Source organism: Triturus cristatus, chromosome 10 (genome assembly GCF_964204655.1).
Source record: "Triturus cristatus chromosome 10, aTriCri1.1, whole genome shotgun sequence".
NCBI lineage: Eukaryota > Metazoa > Chordata > Amphibia > Caudata > Salamandridae > Triturus > Triturus cristatus.
The window spans coordinates 856,309,735-856,328,640 of record NC_140593.1 but is presented as its reverse complement, the minus strand read 5'-3'; the positions used below and the strand labels follow the sequence as shown (position 1 = coordinate 856,328,640).

General features: G+C 47.2%; 18 non-coding genes across 18 annotated transcripts; all 18 read left to right on the top strand.

Moving 5' to 3' along the window:
- The first annotated feature begins 586 nt into the window (after positions 1–586).
- On the top strand, positions 587–659 carry TRNAV-AAC (transfer RNA valine (anticodon AAC)). Its single transcript has one exon. It is a non-coding gene; the product is annotated as a tRNA-Val (tRNA).
- A 288-nt stretch (positions 660–947) lies between these two features.
- On the top strand, positions 948–1,059 carry TRNAL-CAA (transfer RNA leucine (anticodon CAA)). Its single transcript has 2 exons — positions 948–985; positions 1,014–1,059. It is a non-coding gene; the product is annotated as a tRNA-Leu (tRNA).
- Positions 1,060–2,452: 1,393 nt separating this feature from the next.
- On the top strand, positions 2,453–2,525 carry TRNAV-UAC (transfer RNA valine (anticodon UAC)). The gene has a single exon. It is a non-coding gene; the product is annotated as a tRNA-Val (tRNA).
- A 441-nt stretch (positions 2,526–2,966) lies between these two features.
- TRNAP-AGG (transfer RNA proline (anticodon AGG)) lies at positions 2,967–3,038 on the top strand. The gene has a single exon. It is a non-coding gene; the product is annotated as a tRNA-Pro (tRNA).
- Positions 3,039–4,833: 1,795 nt separating this feature from the next.
- Positions 4,834–4,905, top strand: TRNAP-CGG (transfer RNA proline (anticodon CGG)). Its single transcript has one exon. It is a non-coding gene; the product is annotated as a tRNA-Pro (tRNA).
- A 385-nt stretch (positions 4,906–5,290) lies between these two features.
- On the top strand, positions 5,291–5,363 carry TRNAV-UAC (transfer RNA valine (anticodon UAC)). Its single transcript has one exon. It is a non-coding gene; the product is annotated as a tRNA-Val (tRNA).
- An 899-nt stretch (positions 5,364–6,262) lies between these two features.
- On the top strand, positions 6,263–6,335 carry TRNAV-AAC (transfer RNA valine (anticodon AAC)). The gene has a single exon. It is a non-coding gene; the product is annotated as a tRNA-Val (tRNA).
- A 288-nt stretch (positions 6,336–6,623) lies between these two features.
- Positions 6,624–6,735, top strand: TRNAL-CAA (transfer RNA leucine (anticodon CAA)). Its single transcript has 2 exons — positions 6,624–6,661; positions 6,690–6,735. It is a non-coding gene; the product is annotated as a tRNA-Leu (tRNA).
- Positions 6,736–8,128: 1,393 nt separating this feature from the next.
- On the top strand, positions 8,129–8,201 carry TRNAV-UAC (transfer RNA valine (anticodon UAC)). The gene has a single exon. It is a non-coding gene; the product is annotated as a tRNA-Val (tRNA).
- Positions 8,202–8,642: 441 nt separating this feature from the next.
- TRNAP-AGG (transfer RNA proline (anticodon AGG)) lies at positions 8,643–8,714 on the top strand. The gene has a single exon. It is a non-coding gene; the product is annotated as a tRNA-Pro (tRNA).
- Positions 8,715–10,510: 1,796 nt separating this feature from the next.
- TRNAP-CGG (transfer RNA proline (anticodon CGG)) lies at positions 10,511–10,582 on the top strand. The gene has a single exon. It is a non-coding gene; the product is annotated as a tRNA-Pro (tRNA).
- Positions 10,583–11,939: 1,357 nt separating this feature from the next.
- On the top strand, positions 11,940–12,012 carry TRNAV-AAC (transfer RNA valine (anticodon AAC)). The gene has a single exon. It is a non-coding gene; the product is annotated as a tRNA-Val (tRNA).
- Positions 12,013–14,319: 2,307 nt separating this feature from the next.
- Positions 14,320–14,391, top strand: TRNAP-AGG (transfer RNA proline (anticodon AGG)). The gene has a single exon. It is a non-coding gene; the product is annotated as a tRNA-Pro (tRNA).
- A 386-nt stretch (positions 14,392–14,777) lies between these two features.
- On the top strand, positions 14,778–14,850 carry TRNAV-AAC (transfer RNA valine (anticodon AAC)). Its single transcript has one exon. It is a non-coding gene; the product is annotated as a tRNA-Val (tRNA).
- Positions 14,851–16,187: 1,337 nt separating this feature from the next.
- TRNAP-CGG (transfer RNA proline (anticodon CGG)) lies at positions 16,188–16,259 on the top strand. Its single transcript has one exon. It is a non-coding gene; the product is annotated as a tRNA-Pro (tRNA).
- Positions 16,260–16,644: 385 nt separating this feature from the next.
- On the top strand, positions 16,645–16,717 carry TRNAV-UAC (transfer RNA valine (anticodon UAC)). The gene has a single exon. It is a non-coding gene; the product is annotated as a tRNA-Val (tRNA).
- A 441-nt stretch (positions 16,718–17,158) lies between these two features.
- On the top strand, positions 17,159–17,230 carry TRNAP-AGG (transfer RNA proline (anticodon AGG)). Its single transcript has one exon. It is a non-coding gene; the product is annotated as a tRNA-Pro (tRNA).
- A 386-nt stretch (positions 17,231–17,616) lies between these two features.
- Positions 17,617–17,689, top strand: TRNAV-AAC (transfer RNA valine (anticodon AAC)). The gene has a single exon. It is a non-coding gene; the product is annotated as a tRNA-Val (tRNA).
- The last annotated feature ends 1,217 nt before the right edge of the window (positions 17,690–18,906 follow it).

Below are 18,906 nucleotides of genomic sequence, written 5' to 3'. Positions count from 1 at the left end.
ATGGAAAAGACAGCAACCATATTGCAGAAGAGAGCAGCATGTGCAGTTGCTTGCTTTGGGTGAAGCATTCACTAACTCGCTGCCACTAATCCCCGGAGCCGGTGCGAAAGGCGACTCTTGTGTGCCTCGGCTCGTTGGTCTAGGGGTATGATTCTCGCTTAGGGTGCGAGAGGTCCCGGGTTCAAATCCCTGACGAGCCCTTTTTCAGAGGTATACATACGAATCCTACTCAAAACTCACAATGCCTGACTATTTCTCATTATACTCGCCGCATTGTTGCACAAAATATTTTGAACCTCATAAGAAACATGGATCACCATGCTTTTTCTGCCTTCATGCTTAGTCTCTGTGTGTCCCAGGTGATGCTTTCCCAAGCTGTACTTGCTGGCATTTAGGCATCAGATATTTGTCTGTCGATGCCTGCCTAAGTCAATTTTTAATACGTCTAATTGCAAGTATGTTGGCTGATATCTCTGCAGTTTTCACACTTGCTCCTCGCTTTCTGAGTGGCTGCTGATACAGCAGAATAGAAGTAGAGAGAACCCTTGAGAGGAACCTTGCTCTAACAGTAAAACACAGCAAGTGAGTTTCTGTAGTGTAGTGGTCATCACGTTCGCCTAACACGCGAAAGGTCCCCGGTTCGAGACCGGGCAGAAACACTGTGCATGAGCTGCTTTTATGTGCACCCTCTAAAACCTTATTATCTCAATGCAAGCTTAAGAAGAGGCGGTCCTTGAACCCAGCGAGCCATGGGAAACTTCCTTTACTTTTGCAAGACGAAACAAAGTAATCCGCATCCATCAGTGGTCGCTCTTGTGCCTAGCTTTTTTTTTGTCATGCCATGTTGTATTGTGGGGTCTTTACACTTGTGACATTGCTGTGAACGTTGTAAGTGCAAACATTGGCAGGTGCAGTCAGAAGAGTCAGATCTGTGCCCACCCAGGGCTGTCAGGATGGCCGAGTGGTCTAAGGCGCCAGACTCAAGAGAGCTTGATCTTCAGTGCAACTGAGACTTCTGGTCTCCTCATGGAGGCGTGGGTTCAAATCCCACTTCTGACAGGTTTCTTTTACACCCTTAATTCGTCCTGTTTTTTGCAGTGCATTCCCCACACACCACAATCTTTGCACGGACCTGTAACATATGACGAGAAATCCACCAACGATCAGGCTGGGCCCTCAATCACAATTCCATGTATTCCTGGAAGGGACACCTCAGGCACACCTTCCGTTAAATTTACACTCCATCACACAAACTGCCGTGCTGGTTTCTCATTAAGCAGTTGATCCCATCTTTGTTGTGAGGCTCTCCTGCCACCTTTTGGGTGGAGAAGGCACTGTCCCTGCAACAACACAGGCAGACATGTTCAACAGGGCTTCTTGGTTATGTGGGAGGAGCAGATTGTCATTGGTCCCCCCTTGCGAATTTTAATTTACATAAGGAAGACAGAGAGGTATCTGGGAGTAGGCAGTACACACGGACATTGAACTCTATCTTGTGATTTGCAGCCAATTCTAGATTGAGGCAGGAGGAAAGGAGGTGACTTGCCCAAAAATGGCCATCCTGGGAATTCAGCCACCCTGGGGCTCCCAGGTTAGTGTTTCAGTCCTGCGAGCCACTCATATAAATCTCGCCTGATCGAGCCTGATCGAGCGCTGAGTGAGCGTGTTTGAATCCAAGAATCAAATGCCTCTGTCTTAGGAGCAAGAATTGGCAGGCCCTCGCTTGCATCTGGGGTGGAAGTCTATGGGGCAAGTGTCCAGGACTTGCAGAGGAGTACAAGTGCCAGAAAGTGCCACAGTTCTCATCAGCGCCTTTTTTCTGCTCTCTGGCAGCTAGGATATCGACTGATCCCTTCCTTGCAAGAGTGAAAAAAACAACACCTTGAGAGAAAACATGACTTTTTGTGGTTCACATAGAGAGAGAGCAGCCAAATAGCCCTGCTTTGTTTCTGAAAGACGCATCAGAAATTGCTTAAAATGCCAACTGGGGAATCAGGCTCGTTGGTCTAGGGGTATGATTCTCGCTTCGGGTGCGAGAGGGCCCGGATTCAAATCCCGGACGAGCCCATGCTGTGGAATTATTTTTAGGCTTCTTATTATATAGGGCCATTTCTTCTTTTCAATGCTATAAGACGCCGTGTATGGTGAGAAAGTTCCTTTCCCTCTACGCTATTTCCCACTTTTGGCGTATAGAATTTCAGTGCCGGACTTTTTTGCAACTGCTTTTCTGGGGTGGACCATCAGTGTAGGAAAATTAAATGCAAAGTGTTTTTCTAGTGTGGTTTCAGGTATGGTTTTAAAATCGCCTTTTGGAATAAAAGGGGTCCTCGTTCCTTTCTTCCAAAGAAAGAGATCGGGTAAGGAGGGTCCAACTTTGAGCTTCATGGTCATTGGCCCTTGGTCTGTGCATTCCAGCCCACTACATGCCAAGAAGATTCCTGCAAGCGTGTCTGTTTCTGTAGTGTAGTGGTTATCACGTTCGCTTTACACGCGAAAGGTCCCTGGTTCGAGACCGGGCAGAAACAGCAGCTTTCTGTTTTTCACACAGTTTGCATTTACTCTCTCAATTTATAGGAAAGCTGAGATAATGGAAGCTGTCTATCCCTCACCAGCGTGACGTACTGTGCTCCAGGGGTATCAGTGACAGCTCAAAAAGAGAAGTGACGATAGTTTGCGCTATTCGTTTGCACGTCCTTGTGTACTGAAGGTTGGGCCTACTTCATGAAAGCAAGGCATGAGAGCAGAAATGGTTTTATTGACCTCACCGAGAGCATACACCTAGAACAAACAAAATGTCTGAAGGATAGAGGCATTTTCATTTCTTGTTCGATGACGGCCATGGAAAAGACAGCAACCATATTGCAGAAGAGAGCAGCATGTGCAGTTGCTTGCTTTGGGTGAAGCATTCACTAACTCGCTGCCAATAATCCCCGGAGCCGGTGCGAAAGGCAACTCTTGTGTTCCTCGGCTCGTTGGTCTAGGGGTATGATTCTCGCTTAGGGTGCGAGAGGTCCTGGGTTCAAATCCCGGACGAGCCCTTTTTCAGAGGTAAACATACGAATCCTACTCAAAACTCACAATGCCTGACTATTTCTCATTACACTCGCCACATTGTTGCACAAAATATTTTGAACCTCATAAGAAACATGGATCACCATGCTTTTTCTGCCTTCATGCTTAGTCTCTGTGTGTCCCAGGTGATGCTTTCCCAAGCTGTACTTGCTGGCATTTAGGCATCAGATATTTGTCTGTCGATGCCTGCATAAGTCAATTTTTAATACGTCTAATTGCAAGTATGTTGGCTGATATCTCTGCAGTTTTCACACTTGCTCCTCGCTTTCTGAGTGGCTGCTGATACAGCAGAATAGAAGTAGAGAGAACCCTTGAGAGGAACCTTGCTCTAACAGTAAAACACAGCAAGTGAGTTTCTGTAATGTAGTGGTCATCACGTTCGCCTAACACGCGAAAGGTCCCCGGTTCGAGACCGGGCAGAAACACTGTGCATGAGCTGCTTTTATGTGCACCCTCTAAAACCTTATTATCTCAATGCAAGCTTAAGAAGAGGCGGTCCTTGAACCCAGCGAGCCATGGGAAACTTCCTTTACTTTTGCAAGACGAAACAAAGTAATCCGCATCCATCAGTGGTCGCTCTTGTGCCTAGCTTTTTGTTTGTCATCCCATGTTGTATTGTGGGGTCTTTACACTTGTGACATTGCTGTGAACGTTGTAAGTGCAAACATTGGCAGGTGCAGTCAGAAAAGTCAGATCTGTGCACACCCAGGGCTGTCAGGATGGCCGAGTGGTCTATGGCGCCAGACTCAAGAGAGCTTGATCTTCAGTGCAACTGAGACTTCTGGTCTCCTCATGGAGGCGTGGGTTCAAATCCCACTTCTGACAGGTTTCTTTTACACCCTTAAATCGTCCTGTTTTTTGCAGTGCATTCCCCACACACCACAATCTTTGCACGGACCTGTAACATATGACGAGAAATCCACCAACGATCAGGCTGGGCCCTCAATCACAATTCCATGTATTCCTGGAAGGGACACCTCAGGCACACCTTCCGTTAAATTTGCACTCCATCACACAAACTGCCCTGCTGGTTTCTCATTAAGCAGTTGATCCCATCTTTGTTGTGAGGCTCTCCTGCCACCTTTTGGGCGGAGAAGGCACTGTCCCTGCAACAACACAGGCAGACATGTTCAACAGGGCTTCTTGGTTATGTGGGAGGAGCAGATTGTCATTGGTCCCCCCTTGCGAATTTTAATTTACATAAGGAAGACAGAGAGGTATCTGGGAGTAGGCAGTACACACGGACATTGAACTCTATCTTGTGATTTGCAGCCAATTCTAGATTGAGGCAGGAGGAAAGGAGGTGACTTGCCCAAAAATGGCCATCCTGGGAATTCAGCCACCCTGGGGCTCCCAGGTTAGTGTTTCAGTCCTGCGAGCCACTCATATAAATCTCGCCTGATCGAGCCTGATCGAGCGCTGAGTGAGCGTGTTTGAATCCAAGAATCAAATGCCTCTGTCTTAGGAGCAAGAATTGGCAGGCCCTCCCTTGCATCTGGGGTGGAAGTCTATGGGGCAAGTGTCCAGGACTTGCAGAGGAGTACAAGTGCCAGAAAGTGCCACAGTTCTCATCAGCGCCTTTTTTCTGCTCTCTGGCAGCTAGGATATCGACTGATCCCTTCCTTGCAAGAGTGAAAAAAACAACACCTTGAGAGAAAACATGACTTTTTGTGGTTCACATAGAGAGAGAGCAGCCAAATAGCCCTGCTTTGTTTCTGAAAGACGCATCAGAAATTGCTTAAAATGCCAACTGGGGAATCAGGCTCGCTGGTCTAGGGGTATGATTCTCGCTTCGGGTGCGAGAGGTCCCGGGTTCAAATCCCGGACGAGCCCATGCTGTGGAATTATTTTTAGGCTGCTTATTATATAGGGCCATTTCTTCTTTTCAATGCTATAAGACGCCGTGTATGGTGAGAAAGTTCCTTTCCCTCTACGCTATTTCCCACTTTTGGCGTATAGAATTTCAGTGCCGGACTTCTTTGCAACTGCTTTTCTGGGGTGGACCATCAGTGTAGGAAAATTAAATGCAAAGTGTTTTTCTAGTGTGGTTTCAGGTATGGTTTTAAAATCGCCTTTTGGAATAAAAGGGGTCCTCGTTCCTTTCTTCCAAAGAAAGAGATCGGGTAAGGAGGGTCCAACTTTGAGCTTCATGGACATTGGCCCTTGGTCTGTGCATTCCAGCCCACTACATGCCAAGAAGATTCCTGCAAGCGTGTCTGTTTCTGTAGTGTAGTGGCTATCACGTTCGCTTTACACGCGAAAGGTCCCTGGTTCGAGACCGGGCAGAAACTGCAACTTTCTGTTTTTCACACAGTTTGCATTTACTCTCTCAATTTATGGGAAAGCTGAGATAATGGAAGCTGTCTATCCCTCACCAGCGTGACGTACTGTGCTCCAGGGGTATCAGTGACAGCTCAAAAAGAGAAGTGACGATAGTTTGCGCTATTCGTTTGCACGTCCTTGTGTACTGAAGGTTGGGCCTACTTCATGAAAGCAAGGCATGAGAGCAGAAATGGTTTTATTGACCTCACCGAGAGCATACACCTAGAACAAACAAAATGTCTGAAGGATAGAGGCATTTTCATTTCTTGTTCGATGACGGCCATGGAAAAGACAGCAACCATATTGCAGAAGAGAGCAGCATGTGCAGTTGCTTGCTTTGGGTGAAGCATTCACTAACTCGCTGCCACTAATCCCCGGAGCCGGTGCGAAAGGCGACTCTTGTGTGCCTCGGCTCGTTGGTCTAGGGGTATGATTCTCACTTAGGGTGCGAGAGGTCCCGGGTTCAAATCCCTGACGAGCCCTTTTTCAGAGGTATACATACGAATCCTACTCAAAACTCACAATGCCTGACTATTTCTCATTACACTCGCCGCATTGTTGCACAAAATATTTTGAACCTCATAAGAAACATGGATCACCATGCTTTTTCTGCCTTCATGCTTAGTCTCTGTGTGTCCCAGGTGATGCTTTCCCAAGCTGTACTTGCTGGCATTTAGGCATCAGATATTTGTCTGTCGATGCCTGCCTAAGTCAATTTTTAATACGTCTAATTGCAAGTATGTTGGCTGATATCTCTGCAGTTTTCACACTTGCTCCTCGCTTTCTGAGTGGCTGCTGATACAGCAGAATAGAAGTAGAGAGAACCCTTGAGAGGAACCTTGCTCTAACAGTAAAACACAGCAAGTGAGTTTCTGTAGTGTAGTGGTCATCACGTTCGCCTAACACGCGAAAGGTCCCCGGTTCGAGACCGGGCAGAAACACTGTGCATGAGCTGCTTTTATGTGCACCCTCTAAAACCTTATTATCTCAATGCAAGCTTAAGAAGAGGCGGTCCTTGAACCCAGCGAGCCATGGGAAACTTCCTTTACTTTTGCAAGACGAAACAAAGTAATCCGCATCCATCAGTGGTCGCTCTTGTGCCTAGCTTTTTTTTTGTCATGCCATGTTGTATTGTGGGGTCTTTACACTTGTGACATTGCTGTGAACGTTGTAAGTGCAAACATTGGCAGGTGCAGTCAGAAGAGTCAGATCTGTGCACACCCAGGGCTGTCAGGATGGCCGAGTGGTCTAAGGCGCCAGACTCAAGAGAGCTTGATCTTCAGTGCAACTGAGACTTCTGGTCTCCTCATGGAGGCGTGGGTTCAAATCCCACTTCTGACAGGTTTCTTTTACACCCTTAATTCGTCCTGTTTTTTGCAGTGCATTCCCCACACACCACAATCTTTGCACGGACCTGTAACATATGACGAGAAATCCACCAACGATCAGGCTGGGCCCTCAATCACAATTCCATGTATTCCTGGAAGGGACACCTCAGGCACACCTTCCGTTAAATTTACACTCCATCACACAAACTGCCGTGCTGGTTTCTCATTAAGCAGTTGATCCCATCTTTGTTGTGAGGCTCTCCTGCCACCTTTTGGGTGGAGAAGGCACTGTCCCTGCAACAACACAGGCAGACATGTTCAACAGGGCTTCTTGGTTATGTGGGAGGAGCAGATTGTCATTGGTCCCCCCTTGCGAATTTTAATTTACATAAGGAAGACAGAGAGGTATCTGGGAGTAGGCAGTACACACGGACATTGAACTCTATCTTGTGATTTGCAGCCAATTCTAGATTGAGGCAGGAGGAAAGGAGGTGACTTGCCCAAAAATGGCCATCCTGGGAATTCAGCCACCCTGGGGCTCCCAGGTTAGTGTTTCAGTCCTGCGAGCCACTCATATAAATCTCGCCTGATCGAGCCTGATCGAGCGCTGAGTGAGCGTGTTTGAATCCAAGAATCAAATGCCTCTGTCTTAGGAGCAAGAATTGGCAGGCCCTCGCTTGCATCTGGGGTGGAAGTCTATGGGGCAAGTGTCCAGGACTTGCAGAGGAGTACAAGTGCCAGAAAGTGCCACAGTTCTCATCAGCGCCTTTTTTCTGCTCTCTGGCAGCTAGGATATCGACTGATCCCTTCCTTGCAAGAGTGAAAAAAACAACACCTTGAGAGAAAACATGACTTTTTGTGGTTCACATAGAGAGAGAGCAGCCAAATAGCCCTGCTTTGTTTCTGAAAGACGCATCAGAAATTGCTTAAAATGCCAACTGGGGAATCAGGCTCGTTGGTCTAGGGGTATGATTCTCGCTTCGGGTGCGAGAGGGCCCGGATTCAAATCCCGGACGAGCCCATGCTGTGGAATTATTTTTAGGCTTCTTATTATATAGGGCCATTTCTTCTTTTCAATGCTATAAGACGCCGTGTATGGTGAGAAAGTTCCTTTCCCTCTACGCTATTTCCCACTTTTGGCGTATAGAATTTCAGTGCCGGACTTTTTTGCAACTGCTTTTCTGGGGTGGACCATCAGTGTAGGAAAATTAAATGCAAAGTGTTTTTCTAGTGTGGTTTCAGGTATGGTTTTAAAATCGCCTTTTGGAATAAAAGGGGTCCTCGTTCCTTTCTTCCAAAGAAAGAGATCGGGTAAGGAGGGTCCAACTTTGAGCTTCATGGTCATTGGCCCTTGGTCTGTGCATTCCAGCCCACTACATGCCAAGAAGATTCCTGCAAGCGTGTCTGTTTCTGTAGTGTAGTGGTTATCACGTTCGCTTTACACGCGAAAGGTCCCTGGTTCGAGACCGGGCAGAAACAGCAGCTTTCTGTTTTTCACACAGTTTGCATTTACTCTCTCAATTTATAGGAAAGCTGAGATAATGGAAGCTGTCTATCCCTCACCAGCGTGACGTACTGTGCTCCAGGGGTATCAGTGACAGCTCAAAAAGAGAAGTGACGATAGTTTGCGCTATTCGTTTGCACGTCCTTGTGTACTGAAGGTTGGGCCTACTTCATGAAAGCAAGGCATGAGAGCAGAAATGGTTTTATTGACCTCACCGAGAGCATACACCTAGAACAAACAAAATGTCTGAAGGATAGAGGCATTTTCATTTCTTGTTCGATGACGGCCATGGAAAAGACAGCAACCATATTGCAGAAGAGAGCAGCATGTGCAGTTGCTTGCTTTGGGTGAAGCATTCACTAACTCGCTGCCAATAATCCCCGGAGCCGGTGCGAAAGGCAACTCTTGTGTTCCTCGGCTCGTTGGTCTAGGGGTATGATTCTCGCTTAGGGTGCGAGAGGTCCTGGGTTCAAATCCCGGACGAGCCCTTTTTCAGAGGTAAACATACGAATCCTACTCAAAACTCACAATGCCTGACTATTTCTCATTACACTCGCCACATTGTTGCACAAAATATTTTGAACCTCATAAGAAACATGGATCACCATGCTTTTTCTGCCTTCATGCTTAGTCTCTGTGTGTCCCAGGTGATGCTTTCCCAAGCTGTACTTGCTGGCATTTAGGCATCAGATATTTGTCTGTCGATGCCTGCATAAGTCAATTTTTAATACGTCTAATTGCAAGTATGTTGGCTGATATCTCTGCAGTTTTCACACTTGCTCCTCGCTTTCTGAGTGGCTGCTGATACAGCAGAATAGAAGTAGAGAGAACCCTTGAGAGGAACCTTGCTCTAACAGTAAAACACAGCAAGTGAGTTTCTGTAATGTAGTGGTCATCACGTTCGCCTAACACGCGAAAGGTCCCCGGTTCGAGACCGGGCAGAAACACTGTGCATGAGCTGCTTTTATGTGCACCCTCTAAAACCTTATTATCTCAATGCAAGCTTAAGAAGAGGCGGTCCTTGAACCCAGCGAGCCATGGGAAACTTCCTTTACTTTTGCAAGACGAAACAAAGTAATCCGCATCCATCAGTGGTCGCTCTTGTGCCTAGCTTTTTGTTTGTCATCCCATGTTGTATTGTGGGGTCTTTACACTTGTGACATTGCTGTGAACGTTGTAAGTGCAAACATTGGCAGGTGCAGTCAGAAAAGTCAGATCTGTGCACACCCAGGGCTGTCAGGATGGCCGAGTGGTCTATGGCGCCAGACTCAAGAGAGCTTGATCTTCAGTGCAACTGAGACTTCTGGTCTCCTCATGGAGGCGTGGGTTCAAATCCCACTTCTGACAGGTTTCTTTTACACCCTTAAATCGTCCTGTTTTTTGCAGTGCATTCCCCACACACCACAATCTTTGCACGGACCTGTAACATATGACGAGAAATCCACCAACGATCAGGCTGGGCCCTCAATCACAATTCCATGTATTCCTGGAAGGGACACCTCAGGCACACCTTCCGTTAAATTTGCACTCCATCACACAAACTGCCCTGCTGGTTTCTCATTAAGCAGTTGATCCCATCTTTGTTGTGAGGCTCTCCTGCCACCTTTTGGGCGGAGAAGGCACTGTCCCTGCAACAACACAGGCAGACATGTTCAACAGGGCTTCTTGGTTATGTGGGAGGAGCAGATTGTCATTGGTCCCCCCTTGCGAATTTTAATTTACATAAGGAAGACAGAGAGGTATCTGGGAGTAGGCAGTACACACGGACATTGAACTCTATCTTGTGATTTGCAGCCAATTCTAGATTGAGGCAGGAGGAAAGGAGGTGACTTGCCCAAAAATGGCCATCCTGGGAATTCAGCCACCCTGGGGCTCCCAGGTTAGTGTTTCAGTCCTGCGAGCCACTCATATAAATCTCGCCTGATCGAGCCTGATCGAGCGCTGAGTGAGCGTGTTTGAATCCAAGAATCAAATGCCTCTGTCTTAGGAGCAAGAATTGGCAGGCCCTCCCTTGCATCTGGGGTGGAAGTCTATGGGGCAAGTGTCCAGGACTTGCAGAGGAGTACAAGTGCCAGAAAGTGCCTGCAGTTCTCATCAGCGCCTTTTTTCTGCTCTCTGGCAGCTAGGATATCGACTGATCCCTTCCTTGCAAGAGTGAAAAAAACAACACCTTGAGAGAAAACATGACTTTTTGTGGTTCACATAGAGAGAGAGCAGACAAATAGCCCTGCTTTGTTTCTGAAAGACGCATCAGAAATTGCTTAAAATGCCGACTGGGGAATCAGGCTCGTTGGTCTAGGGGTATGATTCTCGCTTCGGGTGCGAGAGGTCCCGGGTTCAAATCCCGGACGAGCCCATGCTGTGGAATTATTTTTAGGCTGCTTATTATATAGGGCCATTTCTTCTTTTCAATGCTATAAGACGCCGTGTATGGTGAGAAAGTTCCTTTCCCTCTACGCTATTTCCCACTTTTGGCGTATAGAATTTCAGTGCCGGACTTCTTTGCAACTGCTTTTCTGGGGTGGACCATCAGTGTAGGAAAATTAAATGCAAAGTGTTTTTCTAGTGTGGTTTCAGGTATGGTTTTAAAATCGCCTTTTGGAATAAAAGGGGTCCTCGTTCCTTTCTTCCAAAGAAAGAGATCGGGTAAGGAGGGTCCAACTTTGAGCTTCATGGACATTGGCCCTTGGTCTGTGCATTCCAGCCCACTACATGCCAAGAAGATTCCTGCAAGCGTGTCTGTTTTTGTAGTGTAGTGGCTATCACGTTCGCTTTACACGCGAAAGGTCCCTGGTTCGAGACCGGGCAGAAACTGCAACTTTCTGTTTTTCACACAGTTTGCATTTACTCTCTCAATTTATGGGAAAGCTGAGATAATGGAAGCTGTCTATCCCTCACCAGCGTGACGTACTGTGCTCCAGGGGTATCAGTGACAGCTCAAAAAGAGAAGTGACGATAGTTTGCGCTATTCGTTTGCACGTCCTTGTGTACTGAAGGTTGGGCCTACTTCATGAAAGCAAGGCATGAGAGCAGAAATGGTTTTATTGACCTCACCGAGAGCATACACCTAGAACAAACAAAATGTCTGAAGGATAGAGGCATTTTCATTTCTTGTTCGATGACGGCCATGGAAAAGACAGCAACCATATTGCAGAAGAGAGCAGCATGTGCAGTTGCTTGCTTTGGGTGAAGCATTCACTAACTCGCTGCCACTAATCCCCGGAGCCGGTGCGAAAGGCGACTCTTGTGTGCCTCGGCTCGTTGGTCTAGGGGTATGATTCTCGCTTAGGGTGCGAGAGGTCCCGGGTTCAAATCCCTGACGAGCCCTTTTTCAGAGGTATACATACGAATCCTACTCAAAACTCACAATGCCTGACTATTTCTCATTACACTCGCCGCATTGTTGCACAAAATATTTTGAACCTCATAAGAAACATGGATCACCATGCTTTTTCTGCCTTCATGCTTAGTCTCTGTGTGTCCCAGGTGATGCTTTCCCAAGCTGTACTTGCTGGCATTTAGGCATCAGATATTTGTCTGTCGATGCCTGCCTAAGTCAATTTTTAATACGTCTAATTGCAAGTATGTTGGCTGATATCTCTGCAGTTTTCACACTTGCTCCTCGCTTTGTGAGTGGCTGCTGATACAGCAGAATAGAAGTAGAGAGAACCCTTGAGAGGAACCTTGCTCTAACAGTAAAACACAGCAAGTGAGTTTCTGTAGTGTAGTGGTCATCACGTTCGCCTAACACGCGAAAGGTCCCCGGTTCGAGACCGGGCAGAAACACTGTGCATGAGCTGCTTTTATGTGCACCCTCTAAAACCTTATTATCTCAATGCAAGCTTAAGAAGAGGCGGTCCTTGAACCCAGCGAGCCATGGGAAACTTCCTTTACTTTTGCAAGACGAAACAAAGTAATCCGCATCCATCAGTGGTCGCTCTTGTGCCTAGCTTTTTTTTTGTCATGCCATGTTGTATTGTGGGGTCTTTACACTTGTGACATTGCTGTGAACGTTGTAAGTGCAAACATTGGCAGGTGCAGTCAGAAGAGTCAGATCTGTGCACACCCAGGGCTGTCAGGATGGCCAAGTGGTCTAAGGCGCCAGACTCAAGAGAGCTTGATCTTCAGTGCAACTGAGACTTCTGGTCTCCTCATGGAGGCGTGGGTTCAAATCCCACTTCTGACAGGTTTCTTTTACACCCTTAAATCGTCCTGTTTTTTGCAGTGCATTCCCCACACACCACAATCTTTGCACGGACCTGTAACATATGACGAGAAATCCACCAACGATCAGGCTGGGCCCTCAATCACAATTCCATGTATTCCTGGAAGGGACACCTCAGGCACACCTTCCGTTAAATTTGCACTCCATCACACAAACTGCTGTGCTGGTTTCTCATTAAGCAGTTGATCCCATCTTTGTTGTGAGGCTCTCCTGCCACCTTTTGGGCGGAGAAGGCACTGTCCCTGCAACAACACAGGCAGACATGTTCAACAGGGCTTCTTGGTTATGTGGGAGGAGCAGATTGTCATTGGTCCCCCCTTGCGAATTTTAATTTACATAAGGAAGACAGAGAGGTATCTGGGAGTAGGCAGTACACACGGACATTGAACTCTATCTTGTGATTTGCAGCCAATTCTAGATTGAGGCAGGAGGAAAGGAGGTGACTTGCCCAAAAATGGCCATCCTGGGAATTCAGCCACCCTGGGGCTCCCAGGTTAGTGTTTCAGTCCTGCGAGCCACTCATATAAATCTCGCCTGATCGAGCCTGATCGAGCGCTGAGTGAGCGTGTTTGAATCCAAGAATCAAATGCCTCTGTCTTAGGAGCAAGAATTGGCAGGCCCTCCCTTGCATCTGGGGTGGAAGTCTATGGGGCAAGTGTCCAGGACTTGCAGAGGAGTACAAGTGCCAGAAAGTGCCACAGTTCTCATCAGCGCCTTTTTTCTGCTCTCTGGCAGCTAGGATATCGACTGATCCCTTCCTTGCAAGAGTGAAAAAAACAACACCTTGAGAGAAAACATGACTTTTTGTGGTTCACATAGAGAGAGAGCAGCCAAATAGCCCTGCTTTGTTTCTGAAAGACGCATCAGAAATTGCTTAAAATGCCAACTGGGGAATCAGGCTCGTTGGTCTAGGGGTATGATTCTCGCTTCGGGTGCGAGAGGTCCCGGATTCAAATCCCGGACGAGCCCATGCTGTGGAATTATTTTTAGGCTTCTTATTATATAGGGTCATTTCTTCTTTTCAATGCTATAAGACGGCGTGTATGGTGAGAAAGTTCCTTTCCCTCTACGCTATTTCCCACTTTTGGCGTATAGAATTTCAGTGCCGGACTTTTTTGCAACTGCTTTTCTGGGGTGGACCATCAGTGTAGGAAAATTAAATGCAAAGTGTTTTTCTAGTGTGGTTTCAGGTATGGTTTTAAAATCGCCTTTTGGAATAAAAGGGGTCCTCGTTCCTTTCTTCCAAAGAAAGAGATCGGGTAAGGAGGGTCCAACTTTGAGCTTCATGGACATTGGCCCTTGGTCTGTGCATTCCAGCCCACTACATGCCAAGAAGATTCCTGCAAGCGTGTCTGTTTCTGTAGTGTAGTGGTTATCACGTTCGCTTTACACGCGAAAGGTCCCTGGTTCGAGACTGGGCAGAAACAGCAACTTTCTGTTTTTCACACAGTTTGCATTTACTCTCTCAATTTATAGGAAAGCTGAGATAATGGAAGCTGTCTATCCCTCACCAGCGTGACGTACTGTGCTCCAGGGGTATCAGTGACAGCTCAAAAAGAGAAGTGACGATAGTTTGCGCTATTCGTTTGCACGTCCTTGTGTACTGAAGGTTGGGCCTACTTCATGAAAGCAAGGCATGAGAGCAGAAATGGTTTTATTGACCTCACCGAGAGCATACACCTAGAACAAACAAAATGTCTGAAGGATAGAGGCATTTTCATTTCTTGTTCGATGACGGCCATGGAAAAGACAGCAACCATATTGCAGAAGAGAGCAGCATGTGCAGTTGCTTGCTTTGGGTGAAGCATTCACTAACTCGCTGCCAATAATCCCCGGAGCCGGTGCGAAAGGTGACTCTTGTGTGCCTCGGCTCGTTGGTCTAGGGGTATGATTCTCGCTTAGGGTGCGAGAGGTCCCGGGTTCAAATCCCGGACGAGCCCTTTTTCAGAGGTATACATACGAATCCTACTCAAAACTCACAATGCCTGACTATTTCTCATTACACTCGCCGCATTGTTGCACAAAATATTTTGAACCTCATAAGAAACATGGATCACCATGCTTTTTCTGCCTTCATGCTTAGTCTCTGTGTGTCCCAGGTGATGCTTTCCCAAGCTGTACTTGCTGGCATTTAGGCATCAGATATTTGTCTGTCGATGCCTGCATAAGTCAATTTTTAATACGTCTAATTGCAAGTATGTTGGCTGATATCTCTGCAGTTTTCACACTTGCTCCTCGCTTTCTGAGTGGCTGCTGATACAGCAGAATAGAAGTAGAGAGAACCCTTGAGAGGAACCTTGCTCTAACAGTAAAACACAGCAAGTGAGTTTCTGTAGTGTAGTGGTCATCACGTTCGCCTAACACGCGAAAGGTCCCCGGTTCGAGACCGGGCAGAAACACTGTGCATGAGCTGCTTTTATGTGCACCCTCTAAAACCTTATTATCTCAATGCAAGCTTAAGAAGAGGCGGTCCTTGAACCCAGAGAGCCATGGGAAACTTCCTTTACTTTTGCAAGACGAAACAAAGTAATCCGCATCCATCAGTGGTCGCTCTTGTGCCTAGCTTTTTTTTTGTCATGCCATGTTGTATTGTGGGGTCTTTACACTTGTGACATTGCTGTGAACGTTGTAAGTGCAAACATTGGCAGGTGCAGTCAGAAGAGTCAGATCTGTACACACCCAGGGCTGTCAGGATGGCCGAGTGGTCTAAGGCGCCAGACTCAAGAGAGCTTGATCTTCAGTGCAACTGAGACTTCTGGTCTCCTCATGGAGGCGTGGGTTCAACTCCCACTTCTGACAGGTTTCTTTTACACCCTTAAATCGTCCTGTTTTTTGCAGTGCATTCCCCACACACCACAATCTTTGCACGGACCTGTAACATATGACGAGAAATCCACCAACGATCAGGCTGGGCCCTCAATCACAATTCCATGTATTCCTGGAAGGGACACCTCAGGCACACCTTCAGTTAAATTTGCACTCCATCACACAAACTGCCGTGCTGGTTTCTCATTAAGCAGTTGATCCCATCTTTGTTGTGAGGCTCTCCTGCCACCTTTTGGGCGGAGAAGGCACTGTCCCTGCAACAACACAGGCAGACATGTTCAACAGGGCTTCCTGGTTATGTGGGAGGAGCAGATTGTCATTGGTCCCCCCTTGCGAATTTTAATTTACATAAGGAAGACAGAGAGGTATCTGGGAGTAGGCAGTACACACGGACATTGAACTCTATCTTGTGATTTGCAGCCAATTCTAGATTGAGGCAGGAGGAAAGGAGGTGATTTGCCCAAAAATGGCCATCCTGGAAATTCAGCCACCCTGGGGCTCCCAGGTTAGTGTTTCAGTCCTGCGAGCCACTCATATAAATCTGGCCTGATCGAGCCTGATCGAGCGCTGAGTGAGCGTGTTTGAATCCAAGAATCAAATGCCTCTGTCTTAGGAGCAAGAATTGGCAGGCCCTCCCTTGCATCTGGGGTGGAAGTCTATGGGGCAAGTGTCCAGGACTTGCAGAGGAGTACAAGTGCCAGAAAGTGCCTGCAGTTCTCATCAGCGCCTTTTTTCTGCTCTCTGGCAGCTAGGATATCGACTGATCCCTTCCTTGCAAGAGTGAAAAAAACAACACCTTGAGAGAAAACATGACTTTTTGTGGTTCACATAGAGAGAGAGCAGCCAAATAGCCCTGCTTTGTTTCTGAAAGACGCATCAGAAATTGCTTAAAATGCCGACTGGGGAATCAGGCTCGTTGGTCTAGGGGTATGATTCTCGCTTCGGGTGCGAGAGGTCCCGGGTTCAAATCCCGGACGAGCCCATGCTGTGGAATTATTTTTAGGCTGCTTATTATATAGGGCCATTCCTTCTTTTCAATGCTATAAGACGCCGTGTATGGTGAGAAAGTTCCTTTCCCTCTACGCTATTTCCCACTTTTGGCGTATAGAATTTCAGTGCCGGACTTCTTTGCAACTGCTTTTCTGGGGTGGACCATCAGTGTAGGAAAATTAAATGCAAAGTGTTTTTCTAGTGTGGTTTCAGGTATGGTTTTAAAATCGCCTTTTGGAATAAAAGGGGTCCTCGTTCCTTTCTTCCAAAGAAAGAGATCGGGTAAGGAGGGTCCAACTTTGAGCTTCATGGTCATTGGCCCTTGGTCTGTGCATTCCAGCCCACTACATGCCAAGAAGATTCCTGCAAGCGTGTCTGTTTCTGTAGTGTAGTGGTTATCACGTTCGCTTTACACGCGAAAGGTCCCTGGTTCGAGACCGGGCAGAAACAGCAGCTTTCTGTTTTTCACACAGTTTGCATTTACTCTCTCAATTTATAGGAAAGCTGAGATAATGGAAGCTGTCTATCCCTCACCAGCGTGACGTACTGTGCTCCAGGGGTATCAGTAACAGCTCAAAAAGAGAAGTGACGATAGTTTGCGCTATTCGTTTGCACGTCCTTGTGTACTGAAGGTTGGGCCTACTTCATGAAAGCAAGGCATGAGAGCAGAAATGGTTTTATTGACCTCACCGAGAGCATACACCTAGAACAAACAAAATGTCTGAAGGATAGAGGCATTTTCATTTCTTGTTCGATGACGGCCATGGAAAAGACAGCAACCATATTACAGAAGAGAGCAGCATGTGCAGTTGCTTGCTTTGGGTGAAGCATTCACTAACTCGCTGCCAATAATCCCCGGAGCCGGTGCGAAAGGCAACTCTTGTGTGCCTCGGCTCGTTGGTCTAGGGGTATGATTCTCGCTTAGGGTGCGAGAGGTCCCGGGTTCAAATCCCGGACGAGCCCTTTTTCAGAGGTAAACATACGAATCCTACTCAAAACTCACAATGCCTGACTATTTCTCATTACACTCGCCGCATTGTTGCACAAAATATTTTGAACCTCATAAGAAACATGGATCACCATGCTTTTTCTGCCTTCATGCTTAGTCTCTGTGTGTCCCAGGTGATGCTTTCCCAAGCTGTACTTGCTGGCATTTAGGCATCAGATATTTGTCTGTCGATGCCTGCATAAGTCAATTTTTAATACGTCTAATTGCAAGTATGTTGGCTGATATCTCTGCAGTTTTCACACTTGCTCCTCGCTTTGTGAGTGGCTGCTGATACAGCAGAATAGAAGTAGAGAGAACCCTTGAGAGGAACCTTGCTCTAACAGTAAAACACAGCAAGTGAGTTTCTGTAGTGTAGTGGTCATCACGTTCGCCTAACACGCGAAAGGTCCCCGGTTCGAGACCGGGCAGAAACACTGTGCATGAGCTGCTTTTATGTGCACCCTCTAAAACCTTATTATCTCAATGCAAGCTTAAGAAGAGGCGGTCCTTGAACCCAGCGAGCCATGGGAAACTTCCTTTACTTTTGCAAGACGAAACAAAGTAATCCGCATCCATCAGTGGTCGCTCTTGTGCCTAGCTTTTTTTTTGTCATCCCATGTTGTATTGTGGGGTCTTTACACTTGTGACATTGCTGTGAACGTTGTAAGTGCAAACATTGGCAGGTGCAGTCAGAAAAGTCAGATCTGTGCACACCCAGGGCTGTCAGGATGGCCGAGTGGTCTATGGCGCCAGACTCAAGAGAGCTTGATCTTCAGTGCAACTGAGACTTCTGGTCTCCTCATGGAGGCGTGGGTTCAAATCCCACTTCTGACAGGTTTCTTTTACACCCTTAAATCGTCCTGTTTTTTGCAGTGCATTCCCCACACACCACAATCTTTGCACGGACCTGTAACATATGACGAGAAATCCACCAACGATCAGGCTGGGCCCTCAATCACAATTCCATGTATTCCTGGAAGGGACACCTCAGGCACACCTTCCGTTAAATTTGCACTCCATCACACAAACTGCCGTGCTGGTTTCTCATTAAGCAGTTGATCCCATCTTTGTTGTGAGGCTCTCCTGCCACCTTTTGGGTGGAGAAGGCACTGTCCCTGCAACAACACAGGCAGACATGTTCAACAGGGCTTCCTGGTTATGTGGGAGGAGCAGATTGTCATTGGTCCCCCCTTGCGAATTTTAATTTACATAAGGAAGACAGAGAGGTATCTGGGAGTAGGCAGTACACACGGACATTGAACTCTATCTTGTGATTTGCAGCCAATTCTAGATTGAGGCAGGAGGAAAGGAGGTGACTTGCCCAAAAATGGCCATCCTGGGAATTCAGCCACCCTGGGGCTCCCAGGTTAGTGTTTCAGTCCTGCGAGCCACTCATATAAATCTCGCCTGATCGAGCCTGATCGAGCGCTGAGTGAGCGTGTTTGAATCCAAGAATCAAATGCCTCTGTCTTAGGAGCAAGAATTGGCAGGCCCTCCCTTGCATCTGGGGTGGAAGTCTATGGGGCAAGTGTCCAGGACTTGCAGAGGAGTACAAGTGCCAGAAAGTGCCTGCAGTTCTCATCAGCGCCTTTTTTCTGCTCTCTGGCAGCTAGGATATCGACTGATCCCTTCCTTGCAAGAGTGAAAAAAA